The following is a 24718-nucleotide window of genomic DNA, read 5'->3' as shown; positions in this document are numbered from 1 at the left end:
CTTTTTGGTGCAATTCCTGTAGCGACTTTTGTCCTCATTTTCTAGACACTTTTGCACAATCAAGGCAATCCTTGCTTGGGAGGGTGACCCCTAAACCTAAAGATTCTGCCAAAACATACTCTAACTCCACTAACTCCTCTAGACTATCCCTAACATTGATAGGATATGTCTCCCTCTCTATGTTTTTGGCTTCACAAATTTTAGAAATATCATCTATAAATTGGTTCATAAGAACCTAAACCACCATGTTATTCAAAGCCTCAATTAGGATGTTGACTTGTGCTTGCTTCCTTTTTGGAGTTTCCCTTTGAGCTTCTTGTGTTTGATCCCGATTAATGGAATCATCCTTGCATTCCTTCATGATTAGGATGCTTGGGTTGACTACTTTAAGGGTTGAAACCTTCAAGGGGTCAATTTCCTTATCTTGATTCGAATTCACAATAACTAATTTGAGGCAGGGAGGACAATTTCCTCCCTGTGATTAATTGTAAAACCCTCACCCTCCTTGTTCAAGATTATTTGAATATTTTATGATATCTTATGCTTACCTTCTACTTTTTCTTAAGTTGTGTCTTGACCCCTAGTTGACTTTGAAGAGACCTTGTGTGAGTGTTAGTTTGATCAAAATATTTCAACCATCCACATTTATATCTAGGGTTTTGAAATCTATTGTATTAACATCCATTTTTATAATAATTGGATTGGAAAAAACCACCTATAAATCTACCACTCCTACGGAATGTACCTAATCTAGATCCTATATATCTAAGGGCCCGTTTCATTGCGAACATAGGAATAAAAAATTAGAATGCGTTTGTGGAATAGGAATGGAAAATTAGAATGGGAATGGAAAAGAGAGTAATCCCATTCTTGTTTGGTTCGTCTAGTATTTGACTAGGAATATGTTATTCTCCTGTTTGGTTGAGAGAAATTGGAATTGGAATACAATTAAGTTTCTATTTTAATATATTTTATTTGTTTTAATATATTATTATATTTGGTTAATTATTTCAACTTATTGTAAAGAAAATATATTTTTATTCTATTTTATTCAATGAAATTAATAAGAAATTAATTTATTTCAACTTTTTTTAAATGAATGAATTTGGTTAATTATTTCAACTTATTAGTAAAGAAAATAATTTTTTTTAATTCTATTTTATCCAATGCAATTAATAAGTAATTAATTTATATCGACATTTTTTAAATGAATGGATTTGGTTAATTATTTCAACTTATTGTAAAGAAAACAATCTTTTAATTCTATTTTATTCAATTAAATTAATAATAAATTAATTTATTTTGACATTTTTTAAATGAATGGATTTGGTTAATTATTTCAACTTATTGTAAAGAAAATTATTTTTTTAATTCTATTTTATTCAATGAAATGAATAAGAAATTAATTTATTTTGACATTTTTCAAATAAATGGATTTGGTTAATTATTTCAACTTATTAGTAAAGAAATTTATTTTTTTAATTCTATGTTATCTAATGAATTTAATAAGAAATTAATTTATACATTTTTTACATGAATGGATTAAAAAAAAAATGTTATACGCAATAATATACTCTTCAAATTAGTAAAATTTACTCATCGTTTATATACAAAATCAAAAAAGATTTATAGTCTCCATGATCATAATTGTTATAAATGAAATCAAAAAAGATTTAGTCTCCATGATCATAATTCTTCTTTACAAAAAAATGGTCTATGTCTCCATGATCATAATTGTTATAAACAAAATGGTCTAAGTCTCCATGATCATAATTGTTCTTTACAAAAAAATAGTCATAACATTAGTAAAATAAGAATCACCATCACCAATAGTGTGTTTATAAAAACTAGAACAAAATTAAGACTACGTTGAAACATGATTTCATATTTGGCCATTAAACCAATCTCCCTAGCAGATGTCTCCCGCACAATACACAACTTGCAATCGTTTCTTTCTTCTTCGATAGGTTTTGATGTGGCTGACATAGACAAGCCATCCTTGACCCACTTGAAGAAATTGCAGCCATTGTCCCCCTGCATTCGAAAACTACATTAGGGATTGCCACAATAATGAAATAAAAATTAAACATATAAAAGATTAGTAAAAACCTTTTTTTTATCTGGACAACACAAAAAATTGTGCCTAGAATCATTCTCTATACGTGGAGTCTTTATTGCTACAGTTCCAAAACCACATTGACACATTGGTAAAGTTTTCGTATCCATCTACCCTATATAAATAATAAAAAAATGTAATGGGATATTACAAAAAAAAAGTGTAAAATATATTCTAATATTTGTATTCAATGGACTATGTTGTGACTTCTTAGTCCAATCCTACTAGCAATGCAAATACGTCATGACTTACAAACTTTGACACATGATTATCCATGGATATAGACACTGTTTCACTGAAATGAGAGAAAATGTACACAACCAAGTAGGTAATTCTCCATTGCAATCACTATGCTGCAACACTTAACAAAATATGTCTTAGTTGTGGAAATGTTATGTCTAGCCATGGCTTTGCTTGCCCATTGTAATGGATTACAGCAAATTGTTGGATTACTTCACACTACCTTCGTCTAGTGAGATTTCCTACACACTCAAAACATTTTGGCTCTGATACTAGTGTTGAAAGAAGAGAGAGACAACCCTTTGCCAAACACTTGCAAAATAATTCAAATACTTGAAATTAGATAGATTCAAAGATCAACTTTAAAAAACCTACTGTGGAAACCTACTATGGAGAACTATGAATCTCAGTTGCCAAGGCAATAAAAGTATGTAGCAGTACTATTCTAATTTGAACATACTTAACTACAGAGTTTCATTCACAATTAAACCCACCTTGCTTGAAAACCCCAAAGCAAATTTCATACCAACATTACCAAGTAGCAAAATGCAAACCAAATACATACATCAAACTTGACAAATGTATTAAAATTGAGACCAATGACTTGAAAACTGCTACTACTACAGTGGTTTTAAAAAGGCATTTATAAATCACAACATGTCATAAACTAAGATCTAACCTCCAAACATAATGATTCCACGAAACGATTCTAAATCACATGCATAGGATAAAAAATTAGGATATATAGAGAGAACATGGAAATCAAATTAGGCAATCATACAAGCATAATCTAGCAATAGAATGCCAACCATAAACATAAACGTAACTTGTCAAATGTGTTAAAACTGAGACCACCAATCTACAAACTGTTGTTGTACTATTTTAATTAACATGAAATATACGTGTTCACCTGTGATAGAATAGACAAAAATGTAAACCACCTATTGATACAAACCAAAAAAACTACTTTAAAAATACCACCTTTCTATTCTTGACAAAGTTACAAAATAATTAGTTATAGATCACTTAGACCAGATTGTTAATAGTACCGCAATTTGTTCCAGTGTGAAGAATAGTTTAAAAACCTAGAAGCAAAACCAACAAAAGATAATAATAAGTTAAGTATAATAATGGAAATGAAGGATACGACAATCTAATCATGGAAATACACCAGTAGTACCCAATAATGCCAACCTTGTAGAGAAGTTTCAACAAAGAGTTTAAAGGAGTTAATAAACTAAAACCTCCAATGTACTTGACTCAACTTCAACAAGACAAAATAGTATTTATAATAGTTGCATTGAATTTATATCAACTATTTTAAAGAATTAAAGTATTACTAAAAATGTTTCTAAATCATTATCATTAGATAAGACAGCAATATCAAAATTTGACACAACGAATGAAGAAGCTATAGCAGTGCTAAAAAATATGATTCATTAAATTTCTTCAAAAAAATGGTAAGTTTCATAGTCTCAAAAAATAGGAGGTCCCATATCAAATATGATTCATTTCATAGTCTAAAAAACTAGTTGGTCCCATATCAAATATGAGTCATTTTGTAGTCTCAAAATATAGAAGGTCCCATATCAAATATGGGTCATTGAATAGATGTGAGTGTTCTTATGATAAAGCTTCTTAAAGTGAAGAGTTGGGATATCAGTGATATCCTCCAAACTTATATCTCACATAATATTCCCTATCCTCTACACTCATCTATAGGAAACCCCATGCTTTCATAGGTTCGGAAGTAAAAGTGTCATATGCAACAACCAAAGTCTCTTGACTTACTCCAAGTATGGCTTTGAGGGCTGCAAATGCAGCCGTTATATCTTGCTTAATTTATCCTTTGTCAACTTTGACATTGTGAGCCTCCTTCATGCCCATATGTATGTCCTATATGCTTTCATAGATAACATCCAAAGAGGAAGCCATGCTTGCCTTCCTCTTCTTTGGCCTTCTTGATATTTCCATTAACAAACTCTTCATCTACAGTGGAAGTGTCAACCATGGGCATATTAAATTCCCTATCATCATCAAGGTCAACAACCTCATCAAAAAGGTAACCATCTTCAGTCTCTGTGGCTACTGTAGCTTTAGTTCCATCTACCATGTCATTCCCAATAATGACTACTAAGTCACTGAAATAGAGGAATGACTGCCTCTTGTACACTCTGGCATTTTTGAAATCCCTCCTCTATATGATGAAAAAGGAATTAGATATATGTATTTTATTACAATTAATAAAGAGATAATTTACTTACATAAAAATATTGTCAAGACTACATTACCTTCAATAACTCTTCCCATACAATATCATCAGCGTCAACACATTGTGTACTCTCATTCCATGCAAATCTGCTCATATTTCTCAATTCTTTCATAATTTTGTAGCCTTGTTTCCATGTTTTTAATTTGTTCTTAAAGTTTTCCCTTCCTAGATTCATCTTCATGTCTTCGTTGAACCTCCTTTCGATGGCAATCCAAGCTTCTTTTCGAAACCCACCTTCACCTTTTCTACCTAACTGAACTTGCTCATGGAGCAAATCCAACAATTTTTGCTCCATGTCTCTTGTCCAAACTAATTTTGTATTTCTAGGTGATGAATGAATCGCTATCACCCAAAGATCCTCATCTATGCTTGTCAAAAGATTGGCAAATGACATATTTAGCAATGGATTGGTAGCTGCAATGCTTCCAAAAAATAATTCATTGTCATCATTAGGACATAGAATTATATCAAGAGCTAAAGACAGATGTGTGCGAGGTTACTTGCTACCCCAGCAAGGCAATTTGAATGTCATTTATGCTATTAGACAACTACCCTACATCAATAGAATATGAACATGGTACAAATATCAATTAAAAGCATAGAGGAAAGGAAGATTACAGTAAATATAGAGGCACAAAATGTAGTAAATATGGGTATGAATATCAATCTGAACTATTTCACAGAATTCCTCAAAGATATCTAAAATTGAATTTCTAGGCTTGAGGTGAATCAAGAAAGTGAGAGATACACTTTTCAAAATCAACGTGTATTGTAGAAGCAAAGCAATCTTGTATCTCACCAACACTCACTTTGCTTGTTTGCAATTTTGATTCATCATTCAGCTGTAAAATATGTTACTATATTTTACCATGTTTTCCAAAAGTCTTGGAAAAATTAGTTGGTAGATCAGATCAAAGTCATATTATTTCATATCACATTCATTTCATATGGCTATTTATTCATATAAGATTAGAAAAAGAAGTTAAAGGTACACAGAATCCAGAGCAGAGTTATTTCAGAAGATTTAAAACTTGAAATCTCTACCAAAGCAGCAGCAAGATACCCACCATAAGGTACACACAATCCAGAGCAGAGCTATTTCCATCCCAAAACTCAAGATAACTCAGAATCCATAACAGAGCTATTTCAAAAGATTTAAAACTTGAAATCTCTACCAAAGCAGCAACAAGATACCCACCATACATTTTACATTCCCAATACTCAGATAGAAACCCATTTGTATAAAAATTATAATGTGTAGTTTTTGAGTCAAACTCATTGATTGATATTTCATGAGTAGTGGTTTACACAAATCTATCTCTCACAACAATGAATAGAATAGGGCTAGGCATCGGGACTTCCTAGTTAAGCATACTTAACTATGAAGTTGTGTCTATGGTTAAAGTCACTCTACTTGCAAATGGGTTGGTTGCACCCTGCTTGCAAATGAGGTTACAAGAAGAGTGGTTTTAACCAAAGGAAGCTTGCATAGTCAAGCTGACCTGTAGTCAAGCTGACCTCTAGTGCTTCACCTTTTTTAGCATCACTTAGATGCGATGAATGCCAACTATCCTACTCATTATCATAAGAGATGAATTTGCGTAAACTACCACCCATGAAATATGGATCAATAAACTTGACTAGAAAACTAGACCCTGTCCCATCATATCTGCAAGACAATATTGTCACTTAAATTTTTTCTTTATTCTATTTTCAAGACAATATTATTATGTCATTATTATTCTTTCTTTGATAAATGTAATATGATTGGCAGACAGGACTATCACAGTTGTGAAATCTATGTTTTAAGATATTTTCACAAGTGTAAAGAATCACAAGTCCTAGACATATGCTAATATGAAATTGTTGTTCCTAATTATGCATCCATAGTCACTATCAATTTATCACTAATATTTTTCTTGTTTCCAAGACTAATTATATCTGCTGAAAAATTATCGTAGTAAAAAGTAGCACTAATGGCAGTTAGTTGAGGGTGGTTTTAGCACAACTAGCTCTGAATAGAACAATAGGGCACTCTACTTCTCTTGAAAAGCTAGAGATCGAGCTCCCAAGTTCCTTTCCAGTCATGATTTGTTAACAAGGGGACATTTATAGGTAAAATGAAGTTTGGACACTGATTAACAATTATAAAGGTTTTCATGTTCTGTGTTCCTAATTCATCTGATTGCTGATCTTTGTTCATACTTGAATTTTTACCCTTAAGTACCCCCTTGTTAACAAATCATACATGCCTTCTAGCTACCTAACATAGTCATGTATAGGATATGATTGCGAACCTTTGAGTTGGATCTCTAACTTTGTAAGAGGAGTAGACAGATTACAGTAATAAATAGTAACCCTATAAATAATGAAATTAAAGTTCCCTACCAATATGTTTAGCATTCTGTATATGCTGATAATATTTTTGATAAGTATGTCATGGCTCCATAGTGATTCTTGGGCTCCATAGAGTGCCATATCAAATATGTTCAGTATTCTGTATATGCTGATAATATTTTCAATAAGTATGCCATTGTTCCACAATGATTCTCGGGCTCCATAGAGTGCCATATCAAATATGTTTAGCATTTTGTATATGCTGATAATATTTTCAATAAGCATGCCATGGCTCTACAGCGATTCTTAGGCTCCACAGAGTGGCCTATTGTTCTATTCAGAGTTGGTTACTGTTGAGGGTGGTTTTAGCACAACCAGCTCTGAATAGAACAATAGGGCACTTTACTTCTCTTCAAAAGCTAGAGATCCACCTCCCAAGTTCATTTCTAGTCAGATTACAGTAATAAATAGTAACCTAGTATAGCAATAAAAGGAAACAAAATGCAATTTCTATGGGCATACAAATACTAATTGCAAGAAAATCCTTTTTCATTTCATTAACACATTTAAGAAACTAATACATGTTACATTAATAGACCCCATTGAATAAAATTAGGATGGTTACTACATAGACCCCATTGAATAAAATTAGGATGGGTACTTACCTCCACCAATTCAACATGCAACACTATAAAAAGCAAGAAATGGCCACTCAAACATTTGAACCACATGAAAAGAAAACTATAGGTGTTTGACATGTAATATGGATAGCACAAGCTCCCATGTATACATTCTCAGAGCTTCTTGCATATGGAAATCATTGACCCATGTCAAAATTGCACAACAATCATGATTCTCCCAATTGAAAAAAGAGTAACAACGTTTCCATTTCATTAAAAACTTACAAATAAATTAATCTGTAATATAAATTAATACTATAAATTTGCCTGGCCTCATTTACATTTTTTTGGACACATTGTTGCTATCATGGTCAAACTCTATTAGGCCAGTCCTATGTTGATGCTTAGTAGCATTGTTTTGAGACTATCAGATATTGTGCTATGGATTCAGTTGATATATGATGAGATTATTTAGACTCTATATTTCATGTATGCATGATGATTATTACATTGCTTCTAGTTATTGATGATGATTAGTTAGATGGTTTATTATCACATGTGTTTTCTTATGGATACTTACCCCATACTTGCATGTATATGGTGTTCATGTTTGTTCTCTTATTGTATGGCATTTCTGATGTGGCTAAGGAAGGGAGTCGTAGTCACCTGCTAGTCGGGATCTATACGATGCACCACTTCCTGCCATTGCCTATTTAGCTTAGCATATATATATATATGTATGTATGTATGTATGTATGTATGTATGTATGTATTGTATGTACATGCATGATTTTTATGCAGGTTGCAGGTACTGGGTATCAACTTTCCTGAATTGCTAAGATGAGCATACCCTATCACACTATCTCAATGGTAAGAGAGGGGAGATAAATTCTCAAGTCCAAACCTTAAGCCCTTAAACCATTTGACCTAAAAAGGTAGGACAAGTATTTGAGATATTTTACCTTTCGAATGTGTCGGATGACATAATTCATGATTGTTAACTCTTTAGACTGATTTTGTATGGATTGTTCTATGATGGGTTTTCATATTTTATCTTGGAGATCTATGGTGAATTTTCTATTAATTAAGTCTTAAATTAAAAAGATTTAATTAATAATTTAATTATTTTAAAAAAATTAATATAATATCATGATCTTTAGATATTTTGATTTTAATTAAATAAATAGGGAATTAATTGAGAAAAAGAATTAAAGAAATTAAAATTAATAATAATAATAGAAAAGATAAAAGAATTAAAATAAAAGTTATAAGTCTACCTAGGAGTAAATGCACCTCTTGATTGCACATATGTCAACAACATAGAAGTTAGCGCACAAATTAAGCACATGGTGTCTCCAACCTTGTGACTCATCTAAAGGGTTGGAAAAGACTCATTCTTAGTTGTTAACGCCTTCTGGTTGTTTCTAAAGACATTCTAGGTGCTTCCTGAGATTTCTTTATATTGAGGCACTCCTAGAAGCTTAGCGAGCATTTTTGGAGGACCTGAGAATGTTGGAGAAGGAGCTTGCTCTGTGGATTTTAAGGAGAAGTGATTTAGCATCAGTGTCTAGGTAGACACTTGTGATTTTGTCATATGATATTTCACTTCTTGCACTTCCTGTCTTCTTCGTGTCTTCTGAATGCTTTCTGAGGATTTTCATATCTTGGTTGTATGCATTTTGTCTTGGGTAGTTAAAATCTATCTAAGAAATTTTCATATGCATAGATCTAAGGAAACTATGAGGCTAGGGTTTTCAGATGCATATGGACAAACCTATTTAAAAAATTGATGGGTAAATTTAGAGAACAATTACTTTTTAGGAGAAATTTTTAATTCATCGATTTGAAAAAGGTATATTTTCTCTTTTTATATATATAAAATCTGCATACATATACATGTGTGTGTGTGTGTGTGTGTGTGTGTACATATATATATACATATACACATATACATATATACATATATATGTGTGTTTATTTAAAAAAAATGTAGTGGAGATATATATATATATACACATATACGTATATACGTATATACATATACATATATACATATATGTGTGTGTGTGTGTTTATTTAAAAAAATGCAGTGGAGATATATATATATATATATATATATATATATATATAATTTTGAATCGCATGTGGTAAAGAAAATGTTGTTATGAAAAGCGTTATAAATTTTTTTTTTAAATTATATTGAATAAGGGAGGGTGAAGCCTGTACCCCATGATCGGCCACGGCTTCCGCGCCTACAGTCATAGGTCCTGCGACAAGAGGCAGGGCCGCACGGCCTCCACCATAAAGGTGGTGGCCTTTTAAAACAAATGCTATATATAATGCGTTTCAAATTTTATTTTTATGTATCGATTTAAAAAGAATTTCATTTAATGTTATAAATATTAATAATTTTTAATTATATATAATATATAATTCTGAATCGCATGTGGTAAAGAAAATGTTTTTATGAAAAGTGTTATAAAAAAATTTTAAAAATTATATTGAATAAGGGAGGGTGAAGCCTGTACCCCATGACCGGCCACGGCTTTCGCGCCTACAGTCGCAGGTCCTACGACAAGAGGCAGGGTTGTCGACCTCCACCATAAAGGCGGCGGCCTTTTAAAACAAACACTATATATAATGCGTTTCAAATTTTATTTTTATGTATCGATTTAAAAAGAATTTCGTTTAATGTTATAAATATTAATAATTTTTAATTAATGATTATTATGTATATTATTAAATATTAATTATTATATAATATTAAATGTTATATAATATTAATTAATATATATTTATAAATAAAATTTGATTAATGAAATATTTCCTTAATTAATTAATCATTTTATAACATTTTAATAATATAAATCAAATTCAATCATGTTTAAACGAAGGATGATAAATTGTATTTGTTTGCATTGAATTTTCTATGTGAACACGATGGGGGTCTTTTTCAAATATTATATCTTAAAATATTGATTTAATGGGTTATGGGGAAAGTATTTTTATCTACCAAACATACATATGGGTTAGGTAAATGTATAAATTTCTCCACTCAATATCTAATTTGAAAACAAAAACTAAGACCTCCACACTTAATTCAACTATGTAATTTTTAAACAAACCGAAACATGTGCTGCATTTTGTGTTTTCTCTATGCTTCTTGTTTTAGGTTTTAGGTTGACTAGTTTGTTGACCAATTGTAGGACGTCTACCAGAGGCTCGTGGTTATGATTGTGATGTCATGATGATGTCTTTTGATCTCTTTTTTTATAAACCCAACCATGGTTATGTGATGGCATGCTGATTGATATTGTATTCGATCTTCTTGTATAAGTTGTGACATATGTAACCTTTTATGAGTATCGATCAGTTGTATTTGGATTACTTTCCAGTCACCTTGATGGGATTGAATTGTTTATCTGATCTTGATGATGTCATGTTGTGACATGTTTTGACTTGACCATTTTGGAGTCTCCGATTAGTATTATTTTGAGATACTTTTTTATTTCTTGTTAAGAACCAATGGATATTGTGATTATCATTGACATTTCAGTTGCCAATAGAAAACTATTGTGGTCATGATTATCTAAGGATGCTTTTCAGTTGCTCATGGAGATTTGATGCTCTTTTATGGTTTATCTTTTGGTATTTTTCTAATTTCTTGTATAGGACTGTGGTGATTTTGAGATTTATGATTCCATGAGCTTAGGGTAGGTTATCTACTTGTAGTGTCTAAAAGTGTCTTGCAATGGGGATAGGGGCCCTAAGAGGTTGCCAGGGTAACTCATTGTAAGTTATTTTAATAAGTGAAAACATTACACCTAATACTAACTTAATGAACTTAATAAGATAATTGTTTGTTCTCGTCCATGCCTCAAGTGCTAGTATAGACTAGGATGAGAGTAGAGAGAATGCTTGGTTGCAACCTTGTACTCCATAGTATGCCTTGTCTGTATGAGAGGATGCTAGTGGCCGCTTAGGGATCACTAGGGGGTCAAGGTCTATTGGGAGACTACCAGGGTAACTCTAGCGTGATCCGTGCGATGACACTTTCTCACTTGCATAGTAGGTTTCCTACATGTCTTTGTTGTGCCTTTGGGATTAGATGTCAGTTTGTGAATGAAACCTTTGAGTTAGTATACTTTTAGGATTCTTGGACTTAGAAAGTGTTTGTGCTATGTGGTTTGATAACCTATTTTGGGACTTCAGATTATCTCCTCAGCGTGGTGGGAGTGGACCATTTAGGTACCACGTGGTTGGGTGGTAGTGCTTCTTCACTCTAATCATTTGAGATCCATTTGAGATACTATGGTTGATGCATTCTTTGATTTTGATGATGGACACGTATCGTTACATTGATGATTTGCATATGTTAGATGATGTTATCTTATGCTTTACTTTGCATGTTAGATTTCTTTTCTTCATATGATGTAGTATGATTTAGGAGTGACATTCCTACTATGTTAATACCGTTGATCTCTTTGGTGATTTGGAATGTTACACATGGAGGGATGGCTAGGGCTCATGATGGTCTAATGATGCTATTTATGGTTGAGAGGAACCGTGCACTTAGTTAATTATGTTTGATGATATATGGTTAACTTTTATGATGGATTTTTATATCTTTTATGATGATGTATCATGTATGTCATGTGATTACATTTACTTTATTGCATCATGGGTTAGAATTAGGATGATGATGTACTTTATTTTCATAGATGTATATTCTTTTAAGCCTTTCATACCCTATGGCATGTACAGTGGATGATCGAGCAATCGAAAATGTAATTTCAGGACATTGAACTTTTCATTATTATTTTATAGATGTTAGATGGAAATTAATATTAATTGATTTAGATGTGATTCAATGTTAAGGGATCCTTGAAGAATGTAACCCATTATGTATGTTTATGTTTACTTTCAGTTGAATGATGTTATTGCTTTTGCTACTATGTTATGAATATGTTTTACTTTCATGTTTAAAAAAAAAAAAATACTACCAAACTTAGTAAAACTTTAGGTTAATTCTTTGGATCCCTTAGCAGGACATTACATTTGGTATCAGAGCCAGAATTTCTACATTGGAAGCTTTGAGTATTTTGGAACAAAACAAGGACTTTGAACTATTATGTGTATCTCTTTCAAACTTGAAAACTAGGTGAACTAAAAAAGAACTTAATACTATTACTTGCATATGCAACACTTAGCTTTCAAAACTGAAAATCGTACTTAAACCTAAACATAGGCAAAACTAAAAAAATTGAACTTAGTCTATTTGTAAACTTGTGCCTTTTATGCTATACAAGTAGCATGCCTTATGGTTGTAATAGTATCTTGTATCTTGAATATTGTTCCAGGATGGTATTTGGGACAAGGTCTTCTATTAGAGGCCATGGTAGAGGCTGTGGAAGAGGTCGTAGATGTGGTAGAGATATTAGTGTCCATGAGTCTATTTGTAGTGCCTGCCCCTGGTTCGCATTTTGTTATCATTGCTGAACTCTTTTAGAGTTAGTTTCATGTTGATGGTTAGTAACATTATTATGAGATTATCAGATATTGTGCTATGGATTCAGTTGATATGTGATGAGATTACTTAGGCTTTACATTTCATGTATGTATGATGATTATTTTCAGTGTTTACAGTTATTAATGATGATTAGTAAGATAATTTATTATCATATGTGTTTTCTTATGGATACTTACCTCATACTTGCATGTGTACGGTGTGCGTGTTTGCTTTCATATGGTGTGTCTAATGTGGTTAAAGAAGGGAGTCATAGTCACTTGCTAGTCGGGATCTACACGATGCACCACTTCCTACCATTGCCTGTTTAGTTTAGTATATATTGTGCTTGTACATGCATAGTTTTTATGCAGGTTGCAGGTACCGGGTATCGACTTCCCTGAATTGCCAGGATGAGCATACCCTATCACATTATCTCAATAATAAGAGAGGGGAGATAAATTCTCAAGTCCAAATCCCAACCCTTTAAGCCATTTGTTCTAATTGAAAAATTAGGACAAGTATCTAAGTTGAGTACCCTCCGAATGCGTCAGATGATGTAATTCGTGATATAAACCCCTTGATTTGATTTGTATGTATTTTGGCTATGATGGGTTTTTTGTATGTTTACCTTTGTGAGTCTTTGGAGTATTTTCTATTAATTAAGCTTAATTAAAAGATTTAATTAATGGTTTAATTAAATAAAAAATTAATATGATATTTTAATATTTATTTTATTTAATTGATTGAAAAATTAATTAAATAAAATAATTAAATTTGAAAATAAAATAATTAAATTAGTTAATCAAAAGTTATAATATTAAATTTGGAATGTGACAATATTTATTTTAATAATAATATATTTGGAGCTCATTTTTAAATAAATGACTAAATAATATTATTATTAAAGCTAATAAATATTTTAGCAATAAAATTTTTGAAAAATAAAATTTAAAAGTGGAAAATATATTTAAATTATTAAAAGATTCTAAATTTCATGTGCTTCAAATATAAATATATTAAGATTGAAAAGTGAAATTATTAAAGTAAGAGCATGAGATTTTATAAATAAATAAATAAAATTGGAAAGAGTAAAGTAAATTGGAGTTATAAGCTTGCATGGGAATTAACATGTGTCAATAACACGGGGGTTAGTGCATCAATTAAGCACAAGGTGTCTATAACTCTATGACTCATCAAAAAAGTTGGAAAAGACCCATGCTTAGTTGGTGACACCTTACAGCTGTTTTAAGAAGCATTCCAAAGATTTCTTGAGAGCTCTCTATATTCAGGCATTCATAGAAGCTTAGATATAGCGTGGAGAGCAATTGGAGCATGGAAGGACTCAAGAACTTTAAAGAAGGGAGCTTGCTCTGCGGATTTTCTGAGAAAGAGTGAATTAGCATCAGAATTTGAGTAGATTCTTGTGATTTTACTTATGCTATTTTCGCATCATGCATTCCTATCTTCATCGTGTCTGTTATATGTGTTTGAATCTTCTCTATGATTGAATTTATGATATGAATTGGAATCTATATATTTTATTTGGTTGAGAAGAAAACAATAAAAAAATTCTAGATCTAATTAAGGAGAAATAATTAGATCTTAATCGAGTTTGGGTTCGAATTTATATTGTGAAATTAGATAGACAAAATTTGTAATTAAAATGGAAATTCTAAGTTGAAAATTCGAATGATTAGATGTAATCTTTCTATCAAATCATATTTTCAGATGCGTATGGACAAACCTATTAGATGGATGAATGGGTAAATTTAGAGAACAATTATTTTAAGAGAAAATTCTTAATTCATCACAAATTGTCCTATCGTTGCCCCTTGGATAGACCCGAACTCAGTCATTCATAACTTTTTATCGTGATCGAATTTATTCGATCGCTCCAATCAGAAGTGACGCAACTTGGCCCTCTCCAGCATATTTAAATTTCAGCTCGATCCAACAATTCATTAGGTAGATATGGCCGTCGTACTGGGACTATTTTATTCAAAGATAGATATTTCTCCATTTCTCATAACTAAGAATTTTTTATGCTTAAACTTCACAAAAATAATATATATCAAAGCATGAAATGAATTAAAGATATTATGGTAATCTTTCATTATTAGAATCTTATTAATATACATTAGTTTTATATGGTTTATTATCTAATCTAATTAAATCAAATTTAATTAAGATTAGTTAATAGTAGAAAAAGTGTAATTAATTATTAGTCAATCTAAGTAAATAGATTTTTAAATGAGAAAAAATTAAAAGAAAAGAGATTCTAATATAGTTTATATAGTGGACTTTTTATAATGTATATTGAATACTATTTAATATATATTAAACAATTTTAGAGTTGTTTAATAAAGATGATAATGTTAAGAATTTGAAAATTATTCATGTTAAAATCTACAATGAGTCTTATTGGTTTGTGATAGGGATCTTTATATAGACAAAATATTATTAGAACAATTAGAATATGGAGTCTAATGGTTGATTTTAATATTGATTTTATTTAATGTATATTAAATACTATTTAATATATATTAAATAATTGTGAGATGATAATTTATATTGGATTAAGATTGAATCATTATGTTATTGGTTAAAAACGCCTATTGATATACCTTAATGATGTTAAGGGTTAGTTAAATATTAACTAATGAAGTCATGTAAAGATTCTCTAGATCGAATAATAACAATTTTGATCAGTTTATTATTTATTAATGTTTGTTGGGTCTAACAAACTATTAATAAATAATGGTGTAAATAGTTCGATTAGATTTAATCTATTGGAGATTATTTAATGATTAAAATTTTGTAAAAAGATATTAGTTTTTGGGATTTAAAGTATAATTGATCAATTGATATTCATTGAGTTGATATCATAACCATGATATTAATAATTAAGTTGTGTGATAGAGTGTTATTTGAAAAGAATGACGAATGTGGACATTATAGATAAGATTCTCAACATAGCTTGTTATTAAATATTAACAAGTTATTATTATTAAATTATGAATATGAATATTTGTGTAATTGACCTTAATCTTACAGAATTCTAGTTAGTTATTAGTCAACTAATATTAATTGAAACAATGCTATAGTTATGCAACTATTAATTAAATCAATTAACTAGAGTTAATTAGATTTAATTAAAATTAAATTATGTAATAGAGATTTAATTGATATAATTCTTAAACAAGATTGTTAAAATATTGGTATCAAAAGTTGGTAAGTCTTATGACTTGAATAAAGACTTTAGATATTATATGGTTATTAGTTGTAACGATTAAATTAAAAGGCTGAAGACTTACTTGAGAATTATTAGAATGATAAAAGGTCATGGATTGTGAAGCTATATTAATTGATTGATTTAATTGATCATTTTAATAAAGTTATATTCTTCTTATTCGAAGATTGATAATTGGCTTTTTTATATTATAATGAATAATGATTCTTGATTATCTTGAAAAGTTGAAGTAACATTAAAGAAGAGTTAATCAATTGGAATATGGATCTTAGTTAAATAAAGAGAACAATTTAATTAAAAATCAATGATGATTAGTTTAGTGAATATTTATCTTTAAGTTATTCTTAGAATGTAAATCTTAATAATGAAAAGATAATGCTATCGGGGAACAATTGGGTTGGCTTGTAGGTCAAATGATGAAACCTAGGACACTTGAAAATATACTTGCAAATAGAAAACAGGAAACCTCTACATTTGATTCAACTATGTGAATTTAGTAAACCAAAACATGTGTTTGCATCGTGTATTCTATATGCTTCTTGTTTTGAATTTTTGGGTTGATTAGTGTTGACCAGTCTTAAGTTGTTACCAGAGGCTCGGGGGTTATGAGATGTGTTGGCATGTTGATTTTATTTGGTCTCGATCTTTATAAGCCCAACCATGGTAATGTGATCGTATGCTCTATGAAATGTTTGTATTTGCTGATTATTATTGTTCATCAGTCTTCATGTGTGAAGCTGAGATGTATGTGTATGAGACACCTGAGCTAATCATTTTTGAGTCATCGATCAGTTATCCTTGGATTACTTTCTAGTCACCATGATGGGATTGAAATGTGGATTTATTTCTTGATGATGTCTGTTGTGACATGTTTGACTCAACCATTTTGGAGTCTTCGATCAGTATGAGTTTGAGATATTCTTGGTTGCTTGTTGAGAACCAATGGATATGGTGATTTATTTTGAGATATATTTTGATTATTAAGAACCAATGGATACTTATGATTATCAGTGATGCCTTCAGTTGCCAATAGAGAACTGTTATGGTCATGATTTTCTATGGATATTTTTCGAATGCTCATGGAGATTTGATGATTCTTATCTTGGAGATTTGATGGTTCTTATTATGGATATTTGATGCTTTTATGCATATTTGATAATTTTATTATGGATTATCTTTTGTGATTTTTAAATTTATGATTCCATGAGCTTAGGGTAGGTAATCTACTTGTAGTGTCGGGAAGTGGCTTGCAATGGGGGTCGGGGCCCTAAGTGGCTGCCAGGGTAACTCATTGTAAGTTTAGTTAATAAGTGATAACATTTACACACTAAATGGGGATTAAATGAGCGTAAAAAGATAATTGTTTTGGTTCTCGCCCATGCTTTAAGTGCTTGTATAGGCTACGATGGGAGTAGTGAGAACGCATGGTTGCAACCATACATTCTATAGTATGCCTCGTCAGTATGAGAGGATACTAGTGGCCGCATGAGATCAGTATGGACCCGTGGAGTTTAGCTAACTGCCAGGGTAACTTGTACGTGATAATTGCGATGACACTTTCCCGTTTACAGAGTAGGTTTCCTACATGTCATTGTGTGCCTCTGGGAAGTAGATGTCAGTTTCGTGATTGGAACCTTTGAGTTAGTATACTTTTAGGATTTTTGGACTATAGAAATTTGTGCTATGTGTTATGGATAGCCTATTTGGGACTTGAGATTATCTCCTCAGCACGGTGGGAGTGGACCACTTAGGTACCACGTGGTCGGGTGGTAGTGTATTTTCCACTCTTATCATTTGAGATCCGCTTGTGACACCGTGGCTGGAGTATTCTTAGTTTGTATTTATCTTCATTATATTTTTGGAGCATTATGATAGATGATATACCTTATGATAGATGTATTTACTGGTATGTTTCTTATAATAATGATTTGCATATGTTAGATGATGTTACGTTATGTTTTTACTTTGCATGTTAGTAGGATGTTTTAGGAGTGACATTCCTACTATGTTTATAGCCGATGATCTCTTCTATGCCTTGGAATGTTACGCACGGAAGGATGGCTAGGATCCATGATGGTCTAATAATGCTATTAACGGTTGGGAGGAACCATGCACTTAGTTTATTTTGTTTGATCTTTATGATGAATGTATATGTCTTCTATGATGATGTATCATGCGATTATCTCTACTTTGATGTATCATGGATTGGAATAGGATGATCTACCTTATTTCACATATGTATATTCTTTTAAGTCTTCATACCCTGTGACATGTACAGTGGATGATTGAGCATTTGAAAATGTAATGTATGAACATTGGACTTATCATTATTATTCACGTGGATGTTGTACTAGATGGATTCATGTATATTAGTTAGTTTAGATATAACTCAACGTTAAGGGATTCTTAAAGAATGAAATCGGTTATGTATGTTATGTTTACTTTTAGATGGACATTGTTATTGCTTCCGTTATTATATTTACTTTCATATTATAAAAAAAAAATTGTTACCAAACTTAGTGAAATTCTAAGTTAATTCTTTGGATTCCTTGGCGGGGCATCACATTTGGTATCAGAGCCCGAGTTTCAACATTGGAAGCTTTGGGTATATTGGAATGTCACTAGTTGTTAACTAGTTAAACAAAATGAAAACTTTGAACTATCATGTGTATTTCTTTCAAACTGAAAACTTGAAAACTAGGTGAACTGAAACAGAACTTGAAACTGTTACTTGCATATTTTTCATACTTCAACACTTAGCTTTCAAAATTGAAAATTCTACTGAAAAACTTAAACGAAGGTAAAACTGAAAATTGAAAACTTATTCTAGTTGCAAAACATGTATCTTTTATCTAAGTTTCAAGGTAGTATACTTTTATTTATCTTTGCAAGCATTAAGTTGCTCTTGTTTAGAATGTATTAAGGGATATATTTCAGTAGTTGTTAAAGGAATGATGTTGGATGATATGATTTTCGGTTTACTATTAAACCAGAATCATATTGCTTTAAGTGTGTTGTAAAATTCTTAGTGGAATCATATTCCCCTATAAGGAGGAAAAGGGTTCAATGAGACCCACATAGTGAGTATCTTAGCTTTTCATTCTGGTAGGCTTCCAGGAGTAAGCCTAATCCCAGGGGGGGTGGATGTAGTGCCTGCCCTTGGTTTGCATTTTGTTATCATTGTTAAACTCTTTTAGAGCTAGTTTCATGTTGATGGTTAATAACATTATTATGAGATTATTAGATATTGTGCTATGGATTTAGTTGATATGCGATGAGATTACTTAGACTCTACATTTCATGTATGTATGATGATTATTTTCAGTGTTTACAGTTATTAATGATGATTAGTAAGATGATTTATTATCATATGCGTTTTCTTATGGATACTTACCCCATACTTGCATGTGTATGGTGTGCATGTTTGCTTTGTGTGTTTGCTTTTGTATGGTGTGTCGATGTAGTTAAGGAAGAGAGTCATAGTCACCTGCTAGTCGGGATCTACATGATGCACCACTTCCTGCCATTGCCTATTTAGTTTAGTATATATTGTGCTTGTACATGCATAGTTTTTATGCAGGTTGTAGGTACTGGGTATCAACTTCCCTGAATTGCCAAGATGAGCGTACCCTATCACATTATCTCAATGATAAGAGAGGGGAGATAAATTCTCAAGTTCAAATCACAACCCTTTAAGCCATTTGTTCTAATTGAAAAATTGGGACAAGTATCTAAATTGAGTACCCTCTGAATGCGTCAGATGATGTAATTCGTGATATAAACCCCTTGATTTGATTTGTATGTATTTTGGCTATGATGAATTTTTCGTATTTTTACCTTTGTGAGTCTTTGAAGTATTTTCTATTAATTAAGCTTAATTAAAAGATTTAATTAATGGTTTAATTAAATAAAAAATTAATATGATATTTTAATATTTATTTTATTTAATTAATTGAAAAATTAATTAAATAAAATAATTAAATTTGAAAATAGAATAATTAAATTGGAAGATAAAAGTTATAATATTAAATTTGGAATGTAACAATATTTATTTTAATAATAATATATTTGGAGCTCATTTTTAAATAAATGACTAAATAATATTATTATTAAAGCTAATAAATATTTTAGCAATAAAGTTTTTGAAAAATAAAATTTAAAAGTGGAAAATATATTTAAATTATTAAAAGATTCTAAATTTCATGTGCTTAAAATATAAATATATTAAGATTGAAAAGTGAAATTATTAAAGTAAGAGCATGAGATTTAATAAATAAATAAATAAAATTGAAAAGAGTAAAGTAAATTGGAGTTATAAGCTTGCATGAGAATTAACATGTGTCAACAACACAGGGGTTAGTGCATCAATTAAGCACAAGGTGTCTATAACTCTATGACTCATCAAAAAGGTTGGAAAAGACCCATGCTTAGTTGGTGACACCTTACAACTGTTTCAAGAAGCATTCCAAAGGTTTCTTAAGAGCTCTCTATATTCAGGCATTCATAGAAGCTTAGATATAGTGTGGAGAGCAATTGGAGCATGGGAGGACTCAAAAACTTTAAAGAAGGGATCTTGCTCTGCGGATTTTCTAAGGAAGAGCGAATTAGCATCAGAATTCAAGTAGATTATTGTGATTTTACTTATGCTATTTTCGCATCATGCATTCCTGTCTTCATCGTGTCTGTTATATGTGTTTGAATCTTCTCTATGATTGAATCTATGATATGAATTGGAATCTAGATATTTTATTTCGTTGAGAAAAAAATAATTAAAAAATTCTAGATCCAATTTAGGAGAAATAATTAGATCTTAATCGGGTTTGGGTTCGAATTTATATTGTGAAATTAGATAGGCAAGATTTGTAATTAAAATAGAAATTGTAAGTTGAAAATTTGAATGATTAGATGTAATCTTTCTATCAAATCATATTTTCAGATGCGTATGGACAAACCTATTAGATGGATGAATGGGTAAATTTAAAGAACAATTATTTTAAGAGAAAATTCTTAATTCATCACAAATTGTCCTGTCGTTGCCTCTTGGATAGATCCGAACTTAGTCATTCATAACTTTTTATCGTGATCGAATTTATTCGATCGCTCCGTTCAGAATTGGCACAACTTGGCCCTCTCCAGCATATTTAAATTTCAGCCCGATCCAACGGTTCATTAGGGAGATATGGCCGTCATACTGTGACTGTTTTATTTAAAGACAAATATTTCTCCATTTCTCATAACTAAGAATTTTTAATGCTTAAACTTCACAAAAATAATATATATCAAAGCATGAAATGAATTAAAGATATTATAGTAATCTTTCCTTATTAGAATCTTATTAATATGCATTAGTTTTATATGATTTATTATCTAATCTAATTAAATCAAATTTAATTAAGATTAGTTAATAGTAGAAGTGTAATTAATTATTAGTCAATCTAAGTAAATAGATTTTTAAATGAGAAAAAATTAAAAGAAAAAAGATTCTAATATAGTTTATATAGTGGACTTTTTATAATGTATATTGAATACTATTTAATATATATTAAACAATTTTAGAGTTATTTAATGAAGATGATAATGTTAAGAATTTGAAAATTATTCATGTTAAAATCTACAATGAGTCTTATTGGTTTGTGATAGGGATCTTTATATAGACAAAATATTATTAGAACAATTAGAATATGGAGTCTAATGGTTGATTTTAATATTGATTTTATTTAATGTATATTAAATATTATTTAATGTATATTAAATATTATTTAATATATATTAAATAATTGTGAGATGATAATTTATATTGGATTAAGATTGAATCATTATGTTATTGGTTAAAAATGCCTATTGATATACCTTAATGATGTCAAGGGTTAGTTAAATATTAACTAATGAAGTCATGTAAAGATTCTCTAGATCGAATAATAACAGTTTTGATCAGTTTATTATTTATTAATGTTTGTTGGGTCTAACAAACTATTAATAAATAATGGTGTAAATAGTTCGATTAGATTTAATCTACTGGAGATTATTTAATGATTAAAGTTTTGTAAAAAGATATTAATTTTTGGGATTTGAAGTATAATTGATCAATTGATATTCATTGAGCTGATATCATAACCATGATATTAATAATTAAGTTGTGTGATAGAGTGTTATTTGAAAAGAATGACAAATGTGAACATTATAGATAAGATTTCCAACATAGCTTGTTATTAAATATTAACAAGTTATTATTATTGAACTATGAATATGAATATTTGTGTAATTGACCTTAATCTTACAGAATTCTAGTTAGTTATTAGTCAACTGATATTAATTGGAACAATGCTATAGTTATGCAACTATTAATTAAATTAATTAACTAGAGCTAATTAGATTTAATTAATAATTAAATTATGTAATAGATATTTAATTGATATAATTCTTAAACAAGATTGTTAAAATATTGGTATCAAAAGTTGGTAAGTCTTATGACTTGAATAAAGACTTCATATATTATATGATTATTAGTTGTAACGATTAAATTAAAAGGCTGAAGACTTAATTGAAAATTATTAGAATGATAAAAGGTCATGGATTGTGAAGCTATATTAATTGATCGATTTAATTGATCATTTTAATAAAGTTATATTCTTCTCATTCGAAGATTGATAATTGGCTTTCTTATATTATAATGAATAATGATCCTTGATTATCTTAAAAAGTTGAAGTAACATTAAAGAAGAGTTAATCAATTGGAATATGGATCTTAGTTAAATAAAGAAAACAATTTAATTAAAAGTCAATGATGATCAGTATAGTGAATATTTATCTTTAAATTATTCTTAGAATGTAAATCTTAATAATGGAAGGATAATGCTATCGGAGAACAATTGGGTTGACTTGTAGGTCAAATGATGAAACCTAAGACACTTGAAAGTATACTTGCAAATAGAAAACAGGAAACCTCTACATTTGATTCAACTATGTGAATTTAGTAAACCAAAACATGTGTTTGCATCGTGTATTCTATATGCTTCTTATTTTGGGTTTTTGGGTTGATTAGTGTTGACCAGTCTTAGATTGTTACCAGAGGCTCGGGGGTTATGAAATGTGTTGGCATGTTTATTTTATTTGGTCTCGATCTTTATAAGCCCAACCATGGTAATGTGATCGTATGCTCTATGAAATGTTTGTATTTGTTGATTATTATTGTTCATCAGTCTTCATGTGTGAAGCTGAGATGTATGTGTATGAGACACCTGAGCTAATCATTTTTGAGTCATCAATCAGTTATCTTTGGATTACTTTCTAGTCACCATGATGGGACTGAAATGTGAATTTATTTTTTGATGATGTCATGTTGTGACATGTTTGACTCAACCATTTTGGAGTCTTCGATCAGTATGAGTTTGAGATATTCTTGGTTGCTTGTTGAGAACCAATGGATATGGTGATTTATTTTGAGATATATTTTGGTTATTGAGAACCAATGGATACTTATGATTATCAGTGATGCCTTCAGTTGCCAATAGAGAACTGTTGTGGTCATGATTTTCTATGGATGCTTTTCGGATGCTCATGGAGATTTGATGATTCTTATCTTGGAGATTTGATGATTCTTATTATGGATATTTGATGCTTTTATGCATATTTGATGATTTTATTATGGATTATCTTTTGTGATTTTGAAATTTATGATTCCATGAGCTTAGGGTAGGTAATCTACTTGTAGTGTCAGAAAGTGGCTTGCAATGGGGGTCGGGGCCCTAAGTGGCTACCAGGGTAACTCACTGTAAGTTTGATTAATAAGTGATAACATTTACACATTAAATGGAGATTAAAAGAACATAAAAAGATAATTGTTTTGGTTCTCGCTCATGCCTTGAGTGCTTGTACAGGCTAGGATGGGAGTAGTGAGAACGCATGGTTGCGACTGTGCATTCTGTAGTATGCCTCGTCAGTATGAGAGGATACTAGTGGCCGCATGAGATCAGTATGGACCCGTGGAGTTTAGCTAACTACTAGGGTAACTTGTATGTGATAATTGTGATGACACTTTCCCGCTTGCAGAGTAGGTTTCTTACATGTCATTGTGTGCCTCTAGGAAGTAGATGTCAGTTTCATGATTGGAACCTTTGAGTTAGTATACTTTTAGGATTCCTGGACTATAGAGATTTGTGATACATGTTATGGATAGCCTGTTTGGGATTTGAGATTATCTCCTCAGCACAGTGGGAGTGGACCACTTAGGTATCACGCGGTCGGGTGGTAGTGTATTTTCCACTCTTATCATTTGAGATCCGCTTGAGACACCGTGGCTGGAGTATTCTTGGTTGTTATTTATCTTCATTATGTTCTTAGAGAATTATGATAGATGATATACCTTATGATAGAT

At 30.6% G+C, this 24718-nt stretch overlaps 1 long non-coding RNA gene across 1 annotated transcript in view; it reads right to left on the bottom strand.

The window, feature by feature from the left end:
• Nucleotides 1-1773: 1773 nt before the first annotated feature.
• The window catches only part of LOC149547896 (uncharacterized), a 38138-nt gene continuing 15193 nt past the window's right edge, over nt 1774-24718 (bottom strand). Inside the window, exon 2 of the long non-coding RNA XR_016354429.1 lies at nt 1774-2034. This is a non-coding gene — a long non-coding RNA (uncharacterized LOC149547896). The remainder of the gene's footprint in view (nt 2035-24718) is intronic.

Source organism: Cupressus sempervirens, chromosome 7 (genome assembly GCF_028749045.1).
Source record: "Cupressus sempervirens isolate cs-2001-9-10 chromosome 7, ASM2874904v1, whole genome shotgun sequence".
Classification (NCBI taxonomy): domain Eukaryota; kingdom Viridiplantae; phylum Streptophyta; class Pinopsida; order Cupressales; family Cupressaceae; genus Cupressus; species Cupressus sempervirens.
This window is presented reverse-complemented; position numbering and strand designations above follow the sequence as displayed.